The 20,021-nt window shown below is 42.3% G+C and overlaps 1 protein-coding gene across 7 annotated transcripts in view; it reads left to right on the top strand.

Annotated features, from left to right (window-relative positions):
• The window catches only part of plppr2a (phospholipid phosphatase related 2a), a 193,218-nt gene that overhangs the window by 118,533 nt on the left and 54,664 nt on the right, over positions 1-20,021 (top strand). For 2 of the 7 annotated variants that reach the window (XM_088069521.1, XM_088069526.1), the window contains exons 1-2: positions 18,287-18,383; positions 18,515-18,702. The exons of 2 other annotated variants lie outside the window; for them this stretch is intronic. The gene's annotated coding sequence lies outside the window, so the exon portion shown is untranslated. Of the gene's footprint in view, positions 1-18,250; positions 18,384-18,480; positions 18,703-20,021 lie in introns of those variants that run through there. 3 more of the 7 variants (XM_088069527.1, XM_088069525.1, XM_088069522.1) reach the window with 3 other exon arrangements.

The following is a 20,021-nucleotide window of genomic DNA, read 5'->3' as shown; positions in this document are numbered from 1 at the left end:
TGCACACTGCGTGCTGAGTACATTTCTTGCTCCCTCTGTTTTCACTTGCTCCCCTGTGCACACTCACAGTTTCTCAAAGCACTCCTCAGAGTGCACGCCGCGGTGCTCTGATGCTCTCTCCACGTTGCTAGAAAGAAAAATGATGTTTTGTGGAGAACATGTCTCATATCCTGCAGTCAGTACAGAGCTGAGGAGCAGCAGGTGAAGCTGGTGAGTGGGCCCTCTGAGGGCAAAATAAGGAAAAAAACATGCATACGCCATTTCCCACACATAAACGGGTAATTATATTAAGATAAGATTAAATAGATCTTCCCGAGGCAAACTACTGTCCAGCAGATACAAAGAGTGCAACAGGACTAAAGAAACATACCGGGAAAGCAAAAGTATAGTGAATATAAAATACAATATGTAGCAAATATAAACTAAATACAAAACTGGATAACCGTAAGGTGCAAAATTTTATAAAAAATAACAGTAAGGATCAAAAATAACAAAAATAACTTACATAGCTGACAGTAAGTTGCAAAAATAACTAAATATAAGGTGTGAAATATAACAATAAAAGCTAACACTATTGTAAAAAATCTAACAAAAAATACATAACAGTAACATACAAAATATAACAAAAAAGAACTAGCACTAAGGTGCAAAATTTTAAAACTAGCAAACAGTAAGGTGCAAATTATTTTTAAAAATTGCCAACAGCAAGATGCAAAATATAATAAAAAATAACTAATACTAAGGTGCAAAAGTTGCAAACAGTAAGGTGCAAAATATAACAAAAAAGTGGCTAAAAGTAGAGTGCAAAACATAACAAAGACAGATAACATTAAGGTGTAAAAAAAAAAAAGAAAAAAGCAACAACACTGAGTTGCAAAATTTAATTGCTCTAATGTATAATGTATTGCTAGTTTGCAACTCCTGTCCCTAGTTAAGAAAAAGCACCCCACACACACACACACACACACACCAGCAAGGATATCAAGGCTACATGGAATAACATGGACACAGTAACAGTTATGATAATAAGAAAAGCAAAAGGTAACTATTTACATCAAGACTGCATAGAACAGGCATGTCAAACTGGTCCACAGGGGGGCCGGTGTGGCTGCAGGTTTTTGTGCCAACCAACCAAGAGCACACAGTTTGACCAATCAACTGTCTGAAGACGGAGATCAGTTGATTAAATGAGTCAAGTCTGGTGTGCTGCTACTTGGTTGGAAACAAAACCTGCAGCCACACCGGCCCCCCTGTGGACCAGTTTGACATGCCTGGCATAGAATTACAACACAAAACAGACACAAATATCAAGGTTACACGCGCTTAAACACTCAACTATAAGACATTATAAAATAGTTAATAATGCTCACGTCTCTGATTTCGCTTCAGCCAACCAGTAACACTTTTGTTAAAAATCTTGATCTTGTGTTTATTTTATTTCCGTTGGTAGTGTGTTGGTCGTGTTGTGATGGCAACATTGAAGCATCCTTGACAAAGAAAAACAGTTGACTTGAGTCTCTGCAGTCTGACACTCGCTGCTGTTTGAGCTTCAGATGCTGCAGAGCTGACTTCGGCGTGTTTGTGTATGCGGCGGCGCCGCGGCTCGGACGCCTAACGTGGTGACGCCTAACGGCTAACTGATGCTGGCATCGCCGTGTTCGCTCTCTCTCTAAATGTTGCCACGGTAGCATTTCACGCTTATAGATCAAAGGTCAAGGTCACCGTGACCTTGACTGTCTCATTCTTGTGAATGCAGTATATCATGAACATCGTGAGGTATTATCTTAAAATTTGGCACAAACGTCCACTTGGACTCAAGTTAGTGATCTCATCTTTAGCGATTTATTTTAATTTGGCACAAAGGTCCACTTACTCTTGACAACGAACGGCGACCTTGCGTCTGTCTCATGCAATATCTTAAGAAGGTTTTGAGGGATTTTCCTCAAACGGCCTCTTGGACACAAGAATGGACTGATTAGCAATGAAAAATGTTTTTGGCCATAATTCAAGAATTAGTTTTGTAAAATTTCACACGAACATCTCACAGGATATAATGATGAAGTGTCGATGTTTTACATTGAAGGTGAAGGAGACACATTTGTTCAGATGTTGAGTTAGTGACGGTAGTCTGTAAACTGTGCTGTTTGTGTCGATCTTCTGTGCTGCCAGGTTGAAGATGAGTGTTAAAGCGTCCATGTTTTCACAGACAAGGATGTAAACTGTAAGTGCAACCTGACTGTACAACCATGAGGCAGTAATTTTAGTTTCAGATGTGAGAACAGATTTTTTCTGGCTCCTAAAAATAACCGCAGCTTTGCGTTGGTCAGGAGAAGCTGACCTCTGCAGGACTGAGCCCATCTCATATGCCAGCCCAGCGCTCACAAGCCTCCTAATCTTTTTGCCTCCACTGTGCCGTCTTCTTGCACGACTACAGCTGAGGAAAACTTGGCACCCAGACTCTGCTGTCACATTATTAATCACAAAACAGTCTGTTCATTTTCTTTCAATTCATCTCTGAATTGACAATCAATACACACTGCTGCAGAAAATGAATGCTGGCAGAGCTCATTATTTATACAGCTGTGATGTTCCTTCTCTCCAGATTAAAACCACGTCGCCTCCAGTCAAGCTGAAATAATGAGTGTGATCACTGTAAGTCAATAATACATCAATAATCATGAATGCCATATGGATGGCGACGTAAAATCTTAATATTTTTCTTGCAGAACAAACACCAGTGGTGACAGGAACGAATATTTATTCAGCAGCACATTAAACAGATACAGTTCAGCAGCGAGACTTTTCTGTAACTGTCACTCAGCTGTTTCAGACTTTAGTCTACACACTTAATTTAAAAGCAAAGCTGATTGTGTAAAATGTACGACAACAACAAAAAAACAAATGTAATCTGTTAGTGCTGCATGTTTAAGCAAACATACATGACAAATATTGAGTGGAGATGTTGGTTGAGCTATTTTGGCGCACAACTGACATCTGAACTGAACTCTGACCCTTAAAAGCTGCATGCCAAACAATTAATGTTTTCAATCATGATTAATGTCAAAATTTCAAGTTATTTGCTATTAATCGGATTTTTATCACATTTTTAATTCCATTATTTTGCATTTCAAAACACTTTAAATTTGCCAGCAGAATAACTTACTTTTTCAATTAAAGTCAACTTAATGTTTCAAGAAAGGTCAACTTAAATTTACTAGTAGAAAATGTGAGCTTTACTTGCAAAATTATTTTAAGTTATTACTGGCAAAGTTAAGCTGACTTAATTTGCAAAATATGTTGGGTTTTTTTACATACAAAAAAAATTATATAACTCATACAAAGTCTATGGAAGCCCTGAGAGGCAAGTGAGATTTTTATTTCTCGTTGTCCATTTTCTAAGTCAAAAAAAAATGTTTTCATGTGTAAAATAGAGTGGAAAAAAATTATCTTTTGCTTTTTTTGAGAAATTTTTTTGGGGGGGGGGCAAGAAAAAAATATTTGTTTTGGGGGCGAGAACATTTCCCTTCACACACATGAAAAGAAAAGAAAAATTGGACTTCCAGTCTGGCTTGATCTGCATAATAATCTTATGTAACAAGATGCCTTAATTTTATGAAGTAAAACAATATTTTTATTCTGTATTATTTTATAAAAGATGACAAAGTGAGAAAACAATAACCATTCCTGGAATGACAAGAACTTTAATAAAAATGTGCCTTTTTGTGTAGTTTAGGGTTGCAACTGAAACTGACTGCTATTATTAGTTTTTATCGAACTAAACCGAAGAATGTCGGCTGGTCGCGTCATACACAGATATTATCACCCAAACTAAACAGACAGAAGAAGTCTTCTGTTTATTCCTCTTCTCGGGAGTTTAGCTGCTCTTTGCATGAGAAAGACCATCGTGAGGCCTGAACCATCTGTTTGTCCACATCAGGACAGAGAGCCCGAGTCACAGCCTAAGGACAAAAAGCGCTGTGAAAGACTTGTGTCACATGACTCCGTCTGTACCAAGTCTACCAAGACCCGGCTTCATCTGAGGCAGACAGCGAAGAAACGTCCCTGCATTTACTGCAATTAGGATCATTAACAGCAGGAATATTTCTAGTCTAAGACAGGAGAGGAATAAGGCACAAGGGAGGCCTCATGTCCGGGTTTGCCTGGGGCCCCCGAATCCAAAAATCCACCCCTGCAAAGACAACATAAAACTTGTTTAACCCTTTGAAACCTGGAGCGACATCAAGACGCCTTTTACAAATATCTAAATATGGTCCTACTCCTTTTTGAACATGTAGCATTTAACTTTAAGTGGCTTAAGTATTTATTTATTGAGGCTTTTATAGGCCCTCCTTTTTGTCTTTTTATTTTTGTTCATTGCACTTGGTCATACGGCTTATTTGCTTTTCTTTGCCTGTTTTGTTTTGTTTTTTCTTTACATTCTCGAAGTAAAGATTCATTCATTCATTCAGAATAAAAAAAACTATGTAAAAATGTTTAGAGAAAAAGAAAAAAGCTTGGAAAAAAATTAATTTATAATTATCATAAATACATATTTAAAATTATGTTACAAAATTATTATTTCTTAAGCATTATTTCTTTTTTCAAGTCATTTCTGTTTGTTTGGTTTTTTTTTAACTTTCTTTTATGTTATTTGAAACTGATTTTCAGTTGATTTTTCTCTTACTTTATCTTGCTGATTTCTTCTGTTGTTGCTCATTGCCTTCTTCCCATGATTCTAAAAGAAATCAAGCCATATTACTCAGGTTTGAAATGGTTAACTGTACACAATATAATCTTGTGTTTACAAAGTCCACAGCTTCACTGTCACACGTGAAGGTGTGTTTGCTTGCACAGAATTGGAGCTTTCAAAGTCACCTCAGCTTTGATCCGCTGTCTTTTATTCGCTCGCGAGAAAAACTAAAGGCGATCTTTGTGCTGAGATGCTGTAAGCCTACGATACCTCTCTGTTGGAAATTTCCCTCCTGTCGAAGGAAATCAAAGAGCTGCTGCAGCCTACTCATCACACACACACACGCACATGCACACACACACACACACACAATCACCCACATTCTTCAAAGGAAACATACGATTTCACCAAATGTGCACACACTCTCTCTCTCTCACACACACACACACACACACACACACACACACACACTGATCCACCCACAGAGGGACGCAGCATGCTGACACTTAACCAGCTTAGAGCCGGAGCATGCAGCCTGCACCGAGAGACGTGACACTCATGAGGGACAATTATGCAGCATTGTCTCTGTGTCCTCCCACTCCAGCTGCACACTGTGCTCTGTCTTACTCTATCTGGCAGCGCTGCTTAATTCTTGTTTGTTTGACATGGGACATGAAGTGCTGGGGGGAAAAACGGCAAGCACACACACACACACACACACACACACACACACACACACGCACACACGCACACACGCACACAGAAATCTAAACTGTGAAGTAGTGCGTGTGTGTGTGTGTGTGTATTGTAGCACTGCGCTGCAGGCAGCCTGTGAGCTAAATCCACATACAGCAGCATCGCTGCAGGTAGAGAGATAAACAAGAGGTCTGTTTGAGCTCAAAAACTCTTGTGTTTCTTGTGTTTCATACTTTCTGTTCATGTTTGAGGTTTTCTGTCCTCTGTCCTTCACATGTCCCCTGACATCGTCCCAGTGTCAGATGTAACGGCTTCATACAGAGGACTGTGGATTACCCTTTACTGAAGGTCAATGTATGGCACTAATTGCAGTTTAAAGGCGATTAAAAGAGCACAGAAGCATGTGTAAGCACGTAAAATCACATATGCAACACATTGCCAATGACCATAGCATACATTTATTCATGTCCTACTTTCAGGTCATTTCAGCATGGTATGATAATTAAATTAAAGTGTGTTTGGTATGGATAATCAATAAAAAGGAAAATATTTAGTCCACATATTTTATGTCCACCCAAGTTACATCATCGTCAGGTTGCAGCTGCAGTGTGAGAGTCGTAACACTTCATACTTTATCTGATGGAGTCAGATAAAGTGTGGAAATAATGGATTTAAACTGCTTTTAGCCAGAGAAAAACTGTAATTTTCCACGTAGACAGTAAACGTCTGTGTGATATCACCAAAGTGCCAGCTGCGTACTAACAAAACTATGTGCCCAAATCAAGCTCCTGCGGCAGATATCCACACAAGGATTGTGCTGCTTTTGCAGCTGCTAATGAGAGAAAAACAATCCACAACACATGTGCAAAGGGTGAAATGCATGAAAACTGCATGCAACCTGCACTCCCAAGTAGACAGCGTCCTGGGTGCGCCTTTCCCCTTTATGTAAACTGGGGAATAGTCAAAAATTCTGTGCAAAATTGTCCCCTTATGTGCAAACAATCCTCATTGCAAATACCATCTAATTCACAAAGACAGGTGATAATTTTCACAGGCAGTTACAGCGGTGCCATTTAACACCATTAAGACACGTGAATGAAATGGGCGCAATTTCTCTATCTTCAAAGCTCGTGAGCTTTGAATGATATTGAATTGATATTGAGTGATAATATGGACGAAATCTGAGGTCAGAGGGGGAATCCAGTGGGTTGTGAGCTTACAAACAGTTGTGATGGAGCTCGGGATTTTAGGAATAAGCGCTGCCTCATTATAAACAGTTTCAGTGTATAAACCTGTGATCTGTGTGTGACCTGTGGTGCATGTGAAGCAGAATACAGAACATTAATCTCCATCAAATCCTGGCCGATCCTCTTAATGAAGCAAACCGCGGCACTCTGTGCAAAAGTGCATGGCGTTTGTCTAATTTCGGACACGCGTCTGTAGTGTCAGCTGAGATGATGCAGCTGCAACACACAGCTGACTGTGAGCAACAAACAAAACAGACGCTTTATCCTAAATTCTGCAAAATTAAACTCTTCAGTTTTTGTAATGAACCAATCTGTGTTCTGAAATATGGTGAAAAGTCTAAAACTCTGGGAAAGGTTCCACTTTAAACGCATACGGAGGGCAAATTGAACTTAGCTGCCAAACTTTGTGTGCATGTTAGCGCCAGCATATAATTAGTGCAAAATCTTTTGTGGCTAGGGTTATAAAACGGGAGACTGCTGGCGCTAATTCTGCGGAAATCATGGTGCTATTAACAGATGCAAACAAATCTTATGGCTCTGGCCCATAGTACAAAATTCAACTTTTGTCTCTGCGTCTCAAAGTTGGAAACAAGAAAGCCGAGACATCATGGAACAATTTCTGCAGCTGCTTCACGAAGTAAATTTACTCTGCGTCAAAGCTGTTTCAGTGCTGTCAGTCTAAATAAGTCCCTCGTACATTCTTCTTTTCTCTTTCAGGGGTTTGTGGTTTTCTCGTAAAGTATTATTATGACTGCTACCACAGACACCAGTCAAGAATACTCTTGAGATATGATACGCACTCAGTCTATGTACTATTTTCTTCCTCTTTTAGATCTTCAGAAACATGATCCTTTATCTGGCATTAGCTGGCGGTGAAATGGGAGAGAGTTGAAACTATTTTGGGCAATAGCAAAGATATTTCGGGCCTCTGCTGATGCGCTTTCTTTAAATAGCCCTCAGCGTCTGCGTTCCTCACATCGCTTCATATTTCTACTTCATTTATGTTTCCGCTTGGCTTCATCTGGCCTGCTTCCTGTTTTAACATGTAAGACAAACTAACACTGAGCGTCCTATTAGAGCCTCAGCTCCACTGTGAAGCGCAGTGCTCAGTCACACAGGCCCTGAACCTCAACAAACCTGGGATCCATTTAAGAAAATCATCCCGCTCCCTGGCACCAAGCTCATTAAAACATACAAATAGCTGGCAACTGGCCTGACCCATTTTTTGGATTCAGACTTGGTTTAAACGCTCTTCTGCAGAGACACGAGGTGTTGCAGAGGGCTGATCCTGCTCAAGGTTTAATTAGGTTAATTAAATGTAGGAAAGAACAACAAAATATAATAATCCAATCAAGTTCTTAATGGAAATAATCTCCCTGACCATTATGTATTTATGTATTTTCACAAAAACACTGACTATCCATTCTGAACCGCTTATCTTGTGGCCGGTTTGTGGGGGCAACGGGAAAGCACTCCAGAAGACCCCCTCCACAGCAATGTTTTCAGTCAATCAGTCAGTCACATTTTAATTATATTGCACCTTTCAGACGAGGCGAATGCAGTTCAAAGTGCTTTAAAAGCAAGGATAACGTAGGACATAGAAAGAGATCAAACCAATTTGCTCAGTTTTCAAAAGGTTAAAAGCTTGTGAAATGAATGCAGCACAAGAAGACACAGGAAGTACCACACAGGTCAAAAATCTGGGTTTTATCCTTTTTTATTTCTTTATTAGGAACCAGTATTGTACAGATATCAAAGTATAACTGTATGTTTCAGTGTTTTTTGTTCGGTTGTTTTTCCCTTCTAATCCTCTTTGTGGTACAGCAGAAAAACAAAACACCAAATAATACAAATACATAAAGATCAAAAACATACCAAATGTATCTATAATGAATGAATAAGTAATAAATAAATACAATTTTAAAAATAAATACAAAATAAGAAATGGAAGAAAAAACTGTGGGTTTTATCCTTGGTCCTGAGCTTAATTTCCAGAGCTGCTTCTGTTTACAGTCCAGAACTACATCATTTTTATCTCTGAGCTAAATCTGGCTCTGATCGCACATCCAACATCTGAATAAGCGGACAATGTTTCCATAAATGTTGATTTATGAGCCCCGCACTGACTGTATCTGCACTGCAGGCTTCCCCCTCATAACTGGGTCACCTGACAAGAGAGTAATGGGTCTGTGGGGCAGAGCGCCTCATACATTATGCAGAGTTAGAGAGCCCCAAAAGACAAAGAAAGAGAGAAGATGTACGTCTGTGACAAGCAGCTGGTGGAGAGAGAGATCGAGTGACGATGACTCGTGTTCTTTGTTGGTCTGCAGTTAGTCTAAAAACGACACTTTTTTTCTTAATCTGCAAATTAACCAAACAACAAAATTGGGGCAGAGGTTTTTTTGTCTCAGAGGTGCAATCCATCATGCTGCAAAGCTGATTCCCGGGTCAGAAACCGACAGCTCGTTGTGTGCTGCAGGCCCCTGCAATACTTAAGTCTTTTTTCAGCATGTCAGCCTGCGTCTTCTTGAACCTTTTAAAGCCACATGATGGACATTCACACACTGGGAGGTTTGGCTGCCACAGAACAGGAATAGGTGGGGGGGCATTTCAGTTAGTGCTCGATGCAAATACGTTACAACATTGGTTGAAAATCTGGGAAGTATCCCTGAAACTTTACAAAGAAGTGTGTCTACAGAACTGTGCTCAGATATTTAAAACTATCAGTTACCAGTTACATGATATTCACTCTGTAATGAATGTGAGGAAAGACAGTCAGGATAAAACAATTGCTGACCTCGCTTCCTCCACCATCTCCTCACCACGCTGTTACTCCATGTACTTGACATTTGGCCTTCCCACCCCATTATGCACCGGAGTGTGCCCGGCCAGCTATAACTAATGGGCATTATACATTAAAGAGCTGTGGGCAGTTCAAGTGTGATAGTTCAGATCCTGCCTCGTTTTCAGTGCGATGCCTGTTCGGAGGATTTCAGTGACCCACAGCCCTCCACTTTGAACTGCCCGTGTTAACTCCCGACGCTGCAGGAGTGTTTTTAAGAGATTCTGTCCAGATGGAGCGTAAAAAAACGTTCCCTTCATCTCTCTCCTGCTCCCACCCCGTCCTCTCCCCGTCCTCCGCCCCCCACCACCGCGTGTCCTACCTAATGAGGCGCTCTACTTCAGCATGTGGGTGTCTTATAGTGAGTCTCAGCAGCCTCGGGCACCAATCTGGATGCTTGTAATGCTGTCAAACTCTGCGGATTTCACTCCATGTCTCTCAGCGAGGCTTGCACACGGCTCAAACATGCAGACACACACAAACACTACATTACCGTGTAGGAACTCATCTTTGTGCATTGGTGCAATGGTACTGTTGCTTTTAGCTGGTGAGGTGTTTGAACTGACAACAAGGTGATTCCAGTCTTTGGTTCATCTCTGCTGTTCTTCCTCATGATGTCGATCTTTTCATCCAATTCTTGACACAAGAGCAAGTCATCCAGTGCATCTCCCACAATGTTGAACTATTCTTTTAAATGTATTTTAAACACTTCAGCTCTGAGTCCTTGTACCTGCCATAAAAAAAGGCAAATAAACTGAACCTGTGAAAGTAATCTGGCCCACACTATTCATGTTAAGCACAACAGTTCCTGTTAAAGTGAAAGTTTAGACCTCTTAATCGGGTTGTTTGAGGAAGTACAGTAGATGGTGATTAGCACGCCTCCAGTTTGGAGAAGCAGGCAAGAGAACCATCACAAAAGTGAGCAATGTACTGCTGTGGACGGGGCGATATTTAGGCAGCCTAAAAAGTCAGTATCAATTTCAGCGTACCCTATTTTTGAAATATTTTTACCACTTTACCTCGCCGCCTACCAGCAATTGCCGACAGGGATCTGCAGCCGTTATGTCAGCCCGTTCTCATTCTGAAGTTGTTAAATTCTGCCACTTTCTCAGTGTTCTTGGCGCGAGAACCTGCTGACAATAGACACTTTTCATGTTCACATAATGTGCAGCCGGTGAGGTGAGAACGCGGCTGGACAGAAGCGGTCGCAGTGTTGTTTTAGCTGCCGCATCCACACGTATGTGGCAGGACGGCGTCAGGTTCAAATGCTGCAGGTAGGATGTTATATAAGGAGGGCGTCTACAGGGCGGGCAGGAGGTGCAGTGGATGGGTCCAACAAACCCTGGACTTTCAAGTGAGAGTCCAGTTTTTACTTCCTGATTGAATGCAATGTTTTTTTCTATATAACTTGTCATGTGCCTCCTTCTACTTAACCGCACCATCAGTGCCAGCATGGGCTTTTGTTAATGTCCCAGCGTTGTTGCCTAAACGTAACGACGCACAGTGTAATCTTACCATGTGTTTGTGTTGACGTCACGGCATTTGTAACAGCAGACACAGATGGATGCTGGGAGAGTAAAATGTAGATGTGGAAGTCCACTGCAAAATATATGACGACTTGGGATGAGAAGGTGTTGGTTATGTTGCTCTTTTCAAAGCCAAACTCCACTGAGAAAAATGGTGATTTAACATGACAGAGCACAGGAGCTGCTGGTCTACCGCTGCCTCCATCAGTTAGTTTGTTTTCATTATGTTAAGACTTAAGACCTATGTTAAGGCATTTAAAAAGGCTAGTTTGGATTCACCAGAGTCACATAGTCACATGAACTACGTAAGTAGCTGATCACGTCAGTTGATGACCAGCAGCCTCGGTGTTCAGGGAGCGAGCATGACTGTGTTTGTCAGTGGAGTCTGGTTGGTGTGACAAGACCTTAACAGCTTAAGGGTAGGACAGGGCTGTCTGAGGGCAGCTTAAAGCCATGAAAATATTCTAAACGTAGCAAACACTTAAACTGACATTGAGTTTTTGGGTTATTCCGATCTGTTTGTCCAAACTGGGGCCGTGCTGACCACCGTCTAATACAGGTAATGCTCTGACTATGGATAAGTACCTGATACAACCCCACCTCAGAAGATCCAAACTCTTTAAAGATAAAAGATGTGACTGAAAATCAATTTTAAAAAGGTTCCCTTTCCTAACCCAGATTTTTATTCATTTTTACCCTGTTCACTGACACAGCAGATGGATTAAAGAAAGACAAGAAGCTGCAGTTAGAGAGAGCTGCGGCCACATAGGTGGCAACAGTGATGACGATGATGACAGTGATGCTGATAGGCGGTGGTGGCTTTAATAACAGCAACCCAACGAAACGGGTGTCTTTGTGACGGGAGTGACAGACAGAGTGTCCCAGAGACAGAGTGTCCCAGAGACAGAGTGTCCCAGAGACAGAGTGTCCCGCAGACAGTGTCCCAGAGACAGAGTGTCCCAGAGACAGAGTGTCCCGCAGACAGTGTCCCAGAGACAGAGTGTCCCAGAGACAGTGTCCCGCAGACAGTGTCCCACAGCTGTTTCTGAACTGCTGCTGCTGTTGTTGTAGTGTCCACTGGTGGACTGCTGCAGAAGTCGACCATGAATGACTTTGTTCGCTGTGTGCTCAGAACTGCATTTCAAACGACTATTTGGGACACGGACTGTAGTTTGATTTGCATCTGCACTCCATTGTACATTCATTGCTTTTTTTATTTGCTGCTTTCATCTTTGACAGGACAGTCGTGCCTCCCGTCTCTATCCTTGTAAACTTTTAAAGCTTGAAGCCGGTTGTGTGTTTGTGCATCTCCCTTTACATCAGGCGTGAGTTAGTTGGAATAAATAGTCCAGAGGTTTGAGTGCTGTGTCAGAGCTTTTGTTTGTACTGGAAGTGGAGAAGATGGATTTTGAAACATGTTGTCAGAAAGTTCACAAGATAATTGGTTGTTTTGCAGGAGTAAGCGGTAATGAATGTTTCTTATGTTTCTACTAAATATAAAATATTCAGTTTTGCAAACAGACTGTATAACATCAGCACAATCTGAGTATTTAGCACTCTCTCTCTCTCTCAGGAGTTGTTGTTTCCTTCGTGACACAGCAGCCAAATAATGGCGCCTTTGCAGTGAGTTTGGTGTTAGATACCGACGCCAAAAGCCACCTTTAGTGACTGTATGACTCATCATCTGAGAACGACCCGGACAGCGACAACAGTTCGCTGTGTTATTATTCAGCTGCAGGCAGCACCTGCTGTGGCTGCACGATACACCGACACGAGACATCAGCTGAGGACGTCCTAGGATTTTAGGACGTAATAATTCTCAGATTTTAGGACTTTTCTATTATTTTAGTGCTTTTCAAGGACTTTAGCTATATATATAATATTGTAATATTGTAATGATTGTTATTGTAAAAACAATAATTTTAGACACTTAGATGTTGGCTGCTGAGTTTCCTCACCCTAATCTGACAAAAGTGATTTATTGTCACGCAGGTTTGCTACCTGTCACTCACATTTCTTTGTATATCATCCAGTGAAACGCCTCCCTGTCACCAGCCTGCAGTCGCCTCCATTTACGTCTCATTATCAAACGATCTGCTGGTCTGCCTCCGTGTTCTCTGCTCCAGGACCCCCCCCCCCACCCTCGAGGGACTCATAGCAAGCCAACATGACCAAGCGACTGCTGGGTGGGGGTGCTAACAGCCAACTGCAGCAGGGAATCAAATCACATGAGACGGAATTTATTTTCCAATCTCAATAAAAGAGGGAACACCTGCTGTAGCCCCCATCTGATATCTGCAGAAGCTGCCCCCCACATGCTGCTCTGTTGATGGTCTCAGTATTTGTCTACACAGAGAGACATCCTTATGAAGCAGCACATTTTGAGGAAACGGCCCTGAGACAGGGCCTGTTCTGAAACTAAAGCTGCTTGAATGACACGAGAGTCTTGAGGAAGCTACTCAAAGTGTTTTAATATTAGTTATGATAATTAGATATTAGTTAGTGATATTGTTTGATAGATACTTTACTGTCTTACAAGAATCCAGTTCTAATTAAGATTCAGCTTGCATTAACAATCAGTTATCCTAACATACGTTCATGTTATAGTATATAAGAGTTAAGTATCCATCTGTTATTCAGATTCAGAAAACTTTATTGACTGTCGGGACAGGAACATGGCTTAAAATGCAGTGCAAAACAAACATACAGCATGTGTTCCTAAAAACAGAATACATACCTCATACAAATAATTTAGGCAGAATAAAAAATGCAAATGCAAAGTGGCAGAGTGTTTATGTATATGTATGGATCATTACCTTTTATCTAAGATGTTTATGGCAGAGGGAATGAACGACTTTTGTGATTTCTTGGCCAAGGGGACTGTACAGCGGCGCCCTGATGGTGGTACCTGAACAGACTTGTGCAGAGGCTCAGTGGGATCTTTTCTAATGCGACTGGCTTTCTTTTCACCTGCCTGGGTTTCAAGTACTGACAGTGGAGTTTGGGTTTTACTAGTAATTTTACTTGGTTGGTTAATGATCCGGGAAAGGTTCGATTTCTTCTTAACAGAAATGAGGCTGAACCAGGATGTGATGTTAAAAGTGAGCGTATATTCAGTTGATTTCACGCATTTGATGTTTATGGAAAACAACAAATGGCATAAAAGAGAGAGCCGTACGCTGCGATTCGCTCTCCGAGTAGCGCCCTGCCTGCCTGTTTTCACCTTTTTATTAGATATTCACATATAGACTTGTGCTGTTTACACACAATAAGTGTAAGCAGAGATAGATGTGAAGTCAGCGGGATGATCTGTATAAAAGCTCTGAGCTTTGTGTGTTTAACCGGCAGCTGTAGCTCAGGATCAGGAGGAGGTGCTGACAGAGGAGGAGTGTAGGAATGTGGTCCTTTGTTGTCGAGCTGATGGATGATTTGCTCCCGCAGACCACAGCTGGAATAATGATGCAGGAGGTGTGTGTGTGTGTGTGTGTGTGTGTGTGTGTGTGTGCGTGCATGCGTGCGTGTGTAATGGAAAGTGGGGGGTTGTGTTTGGAGATTGTGTGGTTGTAATAATAAGTAAGAGGGGGTAATGTGTGTATTTGTAAAAGGTGTGTTTAAAGAAAAGCTTTGAAATTGGACATTAAGGTTGTGATTTTGTCTCCAACAGTTTCTAGACCAGCATATTCATGATCACCAGCACCTTATTGAAGTGTTTTTTATCCAGGTCTGCAGTAAATTGTTTATCATCCCATCATTGTTTCGTATCTTTGAATCGGTCATATGATTATTTAAATGAGGCATGCAGATTTCTGGTGTACAGTAAAGGTGCAGAAAGCATCTGACAGGGTCCTATGGATGCTTGTATTCAAACGTGCACATGTACTGTAAACAAGCATCACTGGACCTGCGTGAACGAGTAAATGTGTGAATGCATACAGTAAATAACTTCCGTCCCACTGACTAAATGTGTTTTGTGTGCGTGCTTGTGTACGCAGAGGCGAGGTTTCCAGGGTAACAACAAATGAACACAGCAAGCACAGCTTAGCGAGGTGTCTTCAGATCCTCTCTCTGTCCTCTTTTACGAAGATGACAGGAGGCCAGGGGCCATGTTTCTAGGATTTTAGGACATTTAAGACATTTTTAGGATTTTAGGACATTTCTGGGATTTTTAGGACATATCTGTGATTTTAGGACATTAGGGTCTTAGCTAGCACCCTTGTGTGTGTGTGGGTGGGGGCACTGGCACTTTTTTTGATAAATAGGCTCTGTTTTGATGCTGTTTTAATGCACTCTGACACCTCATGTATACTAAAAGCATAAAATAAACCAGTTCCCAGTGTGCATCATTTTACTTTTATTGTGAATTAGAAAATGGTTGGTGGGGCCTGCGGGCTGTAAGTCGTCCTATATATATATCAAACATCAGTCTCTTTCACTTTCCTCTCTCCATCAGTGAAGGATGTAGTTTGGGGGGTTTCCATTGTAGACTGGAGGACGGTGCGAGCATCCAGAGAGGGGGATGGACAGAGAGATGGAGCTCGGTATATGGCCTGGAGGAGAGCAGACCCATGGGACAGACGTCCAATGTGCTGTAAACCATAACGGGCCATAACAGGCAGATTTCTCATTTCCGCAGTGCTCAGGCCATATCTCATCTACCTCCGTGACAGTCCCGCTGACACCACACGAGGCAGGACCACTCACTTAGCTCTGGAAGAGGGGGCGTCCACCGAGGGAGGGGGCGATTATGGAATTTATGAATTTCAGATTATGGGAGTGGCATATTAAGCAGGGACATCACCCAAAAAATCTGCAAAGATGTGAGTTGATTCCTCCCAGACTTGACAATTATTAGTTTATAAGGTGATTTTTACATTTTTGATTGGTGTGGATTTTTGGGTTTTTTGGTGAACCGTTATTTCACCACCACAAGAAAATAAGCCACCGGCGCTTATTGATGTTCTTTTGCTCTTTTCTGATTTATTATTGTTCATAAAATATAGATCAGCAGCTGTGTGCACATGAAAAAGGCTGGTAGCTATTAATGGCCCTGAGGTAATGCTGTATTAATGAAGAGTGGGCAGGGCAGAAGCCAGCAGCAGCCTGGATGCTCGCCTCTTGATTCGTTACGCACCTCTGGGTCGACCTGTCCTGCTGTCAACGAGTGCATCATGAAAGAAGATGATCCGATCACAAAAGGTGATCCGATCCATCTTTGTCTTTTAAAATTAGATTATGCTTCAAATGTCCATGTTTTTATTTTCGTATCTCATTCAGTGACTACATGAAGGTAAAATGTTTATGATTTAGCTTTAACTAGCGTGAGCAGGTGCTATGTCAAACCTCTTTGCTTTAAACAAACGCATTAATATATGGCTGAAGAAATGTATTATTTAACCCTTTGAAACTGGGAAAGACATCATTTTCTGCATTCAGATGCCTTTTATATGCATTTAAATATTTGAAACCAGAACAAAATGGATTTTTATTATTATTATTAATATATATTTGTGACAGTGGTTTGCAGAAACGTGCAATGCAAATATTTTGTTTTGGCAACTGGGTTGTTGCCCAGCAGTCTCTAGGGCACCATACTCATGATTATCCCATTTTTTGAAAGTCAGCATCAACTTATTGAGGTATTTTTGATCCAGATCTGCTCATACATGTGTGTAACTTTTAGCCTGAATAACACTTTAATGTGTAAGTGATATTTAAAAAAAATAAATGTTGAAATGCGGTGGTTTTTTTGTACCAGGCTCTAAATGTGTTTATTCATGCTGTGAAGTTGGGTATTTTCACGCCAGCCTTTAGTGAACATCAGAGGAACTGCAGGTTTTGACACTCTGGCCCTGGCTTCATTTTTCAGGAAGTTGCCACTAGACTAACTAGAATTTCCATTCAGAAAATTGTGACTAAAACACTTTCCTACAGTAGATTTTCCTCCTCATCCTTTGTCATTATTTCTATAAGGAGTGGTCTCCTCTCTGCCGCTGTCAGTCCTGCGCTGCCTCCTCCTCCTCCTCCTCCTTCTTCTCCTTCAGAGGAGTCATACGTCAGAACTAGCACAGTTTTAAATAGCAGAGCGTGCGCCCTCAGCGCTTCCACGACAGATTGGCGTGTATTGTTTTTATAGCTAATTCCGCCTCCTCTGCGTCTCAACGCAGATGCTTTTTCCTGCATGACTCCAAACTTTGATTCACCTTAAACACCGAATTCATTCACATTCAGAACAGATGCACTGTGGTCCGTCCGGTCTGACCTCCCTCCCTCTGCTGCCAGCTCGGCCCTCTGAGGGAACATGTGCCCCAGGAGCATCACATCAGTAGCTGTGTATCATTAACCCACATGCAGGGTGTGCTGAGCTGCAGGCAGGCGACCAAGACGCCTCACACACACACACACACACGGACGCGCACGGACGGACATGTGCAGCCTGATTTTCCCCACCCCTCTAGCAATTTAGGGTTCTACAAATGTTCTGAGAACGGTACTATGCAACCACTGAACGTTTTAGTTATGTTTTCAGGCAAGTTTGTTTGGTTTGTTTGTTTGTTTGTTTGTTTGTTTGTTGTTTTTTTTGTCCCAGAACGTTCTTCTTGAAGTTCTGGCAATATTCCCAATAAACATCAAAATGTTAAACATTTTTTATTGATTATTTTCAAATAATGTTCCTGTGAGCTTAAATGCTGACTAATACGTAAAGTTTGAACTGCATCATTCAGAGGATGTTTTGGTGATGTTGAGAGATGACAGATCAGAGAATGTCCTTTTTTAAAATGTTCCCAAAATGTTACATTACAACTCAGGAAGAACATTTTTTAAAACAACATTCAGAAAATGTTAAGGACTGAGATTACAAACCTTTTTTTAAAGATGAAAATACAACACCCTTAAAACGTTCTTTAACGTGAGATTAAAATGTTTTCTTCAAACATTATTTCAACTTGTAGGTAACATAGCCAATGTTGTGGGAACGTTCCCTGCTAGCTGGGTAGTCTGCAGCATCTCTCCGTCTTTCCTCTAATTTTTGGGTCAGGTTCATGTCCTCTACGTCCATTCACAGAGAGGAGGGGAGGAAAGAGGGAACAGTGGGAGAGAGGAGGGAGGGATGGAGATAAGGGGAGAGATGGACAGAGGGAGAAAGAAAGGGAGGGATGGAGAGAGGAAGAAAGAAGGGGAGGGATGGAGAGGGAAAACACGCTTTGAATACAAATAAGCTGACACACATAATGTATGCCCTCCTCCCCCTCTCCCTCAATCTCTCTCTCTCTCTCTCACACACACACACACACACAGACACACACACACTCCCTCTCACACATGTTCTTGCACTCTCCCCCTCTCCTCCGTGTCTCCTTGTTGGACCAAACGCTGCTCAGGAGGTAATTTCAGCCACTTAATTTATTAGTCATCGCTGGTTGTTGGAACAAGCTTATTAAAAGGAGTGTGAGTGTGTGTGTGTGTGTGTGTGTGTGTGTGTGTGTGTGTGTGCGCGCGCGCGCGCGTGTGTAAGATTTTGGAGACACCACCGCTGCTGCTGCTGCCGTCTCTCGCGCTTTACTTTGGACCAGGAGGGGAGAACGAAGGAAGAGGAGGAAGAGACAGACAGCCGGGTGGAAGGAGATTTTTTCACACCACTTTACCATCATCTGATCTGACATGGCCACCGCATAGGAATCTGGTGCCACGGCAACCGTCGAGGTATCGGGGGGTAGAGGAGGGAGGGGAGGATGAATGGATGGACGCATGCTTTCCTTCTCCTTCGTGCCGGGGTGATTTGAACCGCCTGGTGTGTCGTAACAGAGCAGTTGTGTTGTGGAAGTTGTGCATTTTCTGCTTTAAGTGGATGTATCTTCCCCGGGTGTGTGAGTGTGTGCCTGTGGGTGTGTGTTGTGGCGGCGGCGGAGTGGTGGGGGGGGGTCTCACTGTGTGTTTTGCAGTGGTATTCCCCAAACAGAAGCCCTAATTATCCAGCGCCGGGTAAATCCTATTATGGATTTACTCTCCTTCTTGACTTTGTCCTATTAATAGCAGGCAGGGGATGCCATATCGTAAGAGGAGTGTTTGTGTTGGGATATTGTCATTACACCAGAGCTTCCTGTGCTGCATGTGAAACAGATGTGCGAGTATGATGAAGCACGGAGTTGAAGGAAATCGGTGTGACAGTGTCAGAGCAGAACACTGAGCGCACACACGAGAGCTGAGGGATGTGAGGTTTTGCTCAGATCCACAGTGACAGCACTGAGCTGCAGGTAAATGGTAAAAAACAACATTTCCATCACTGCCCTGCGCTCAAAAATGCTTGGCAGTCCTGAATATGTAGGTTATCAGTGTGGATGCAGCACACAGATAGAGAGTGACAGTTGGTATTTTAACGCTGCATTGCTGCTGCAGCTTCTCTCATGCTGCTGCTGCTGCTGCTGCTGCACCGATTTATGCATAAAAGGAAACGTGGGGAGCATTGTTTGGCAAGGCAGAAATAACTGTAAAATCAAGCATCACCCAGATTGGTGTGTCCAATTAGTCTTTCTGTGTGAGTGTGTGTGTGTGTGTGCGTGCGTGCGTGTGCTTGCACAGTGTACTTCTTGTCCTGGGGCAGAATGGTGGACTGCAGAGGCAGGAGAGAGGACATATGGCTGCCTGGGTCTCTACCCTTTGACTGGAGTCCTCAGGAGGCAGCAGGGGATTTAAATGTCCTGCTCTCCACCAGGTGTGTGTGTGTGTGTGTGTGTGTGTGTGTGTGTGTGTGTGTGTGTGTGTGTGTGATGGTGCCAGTTCAACTTTCCTCTCTGCAGTTGGTTTTGCTTCTCTCATCTCCACCATTTTGATTTCGGTGGCTTCGTGTTTTGACTCTGATTGCTGTGTTGTGGCTGTTTCTGTGTGTAATTGGCTCTGGTTTTTCTGTCTTTGTTCACCACCTCAAACACACGTCTGTTTTATCGAGCCGTCTGCGCTGACAGGCTGGTATGATTTCGTCCGATTGATAGATGGACGATCAGATTAGGCCTCTTTTCGCTCGG

This window comes from Plectropomus leopardus, chromosome 18 (assembly GCF_026936395.1).
Source record: "Plectropomus leopardus strain MGB_pleo_1.0 chromosome 18, ASM2693639v1, whole genome shotgun sequence".
NCBI lineage: Eukaryota > Metazoa > Chordata > Actinopteri > Perciformes > Serranidae > Plectropomus > Plectropomus leopardus.
This window is presented reverse-complemented; position numbering and strand designations above follow the sequence as displayed.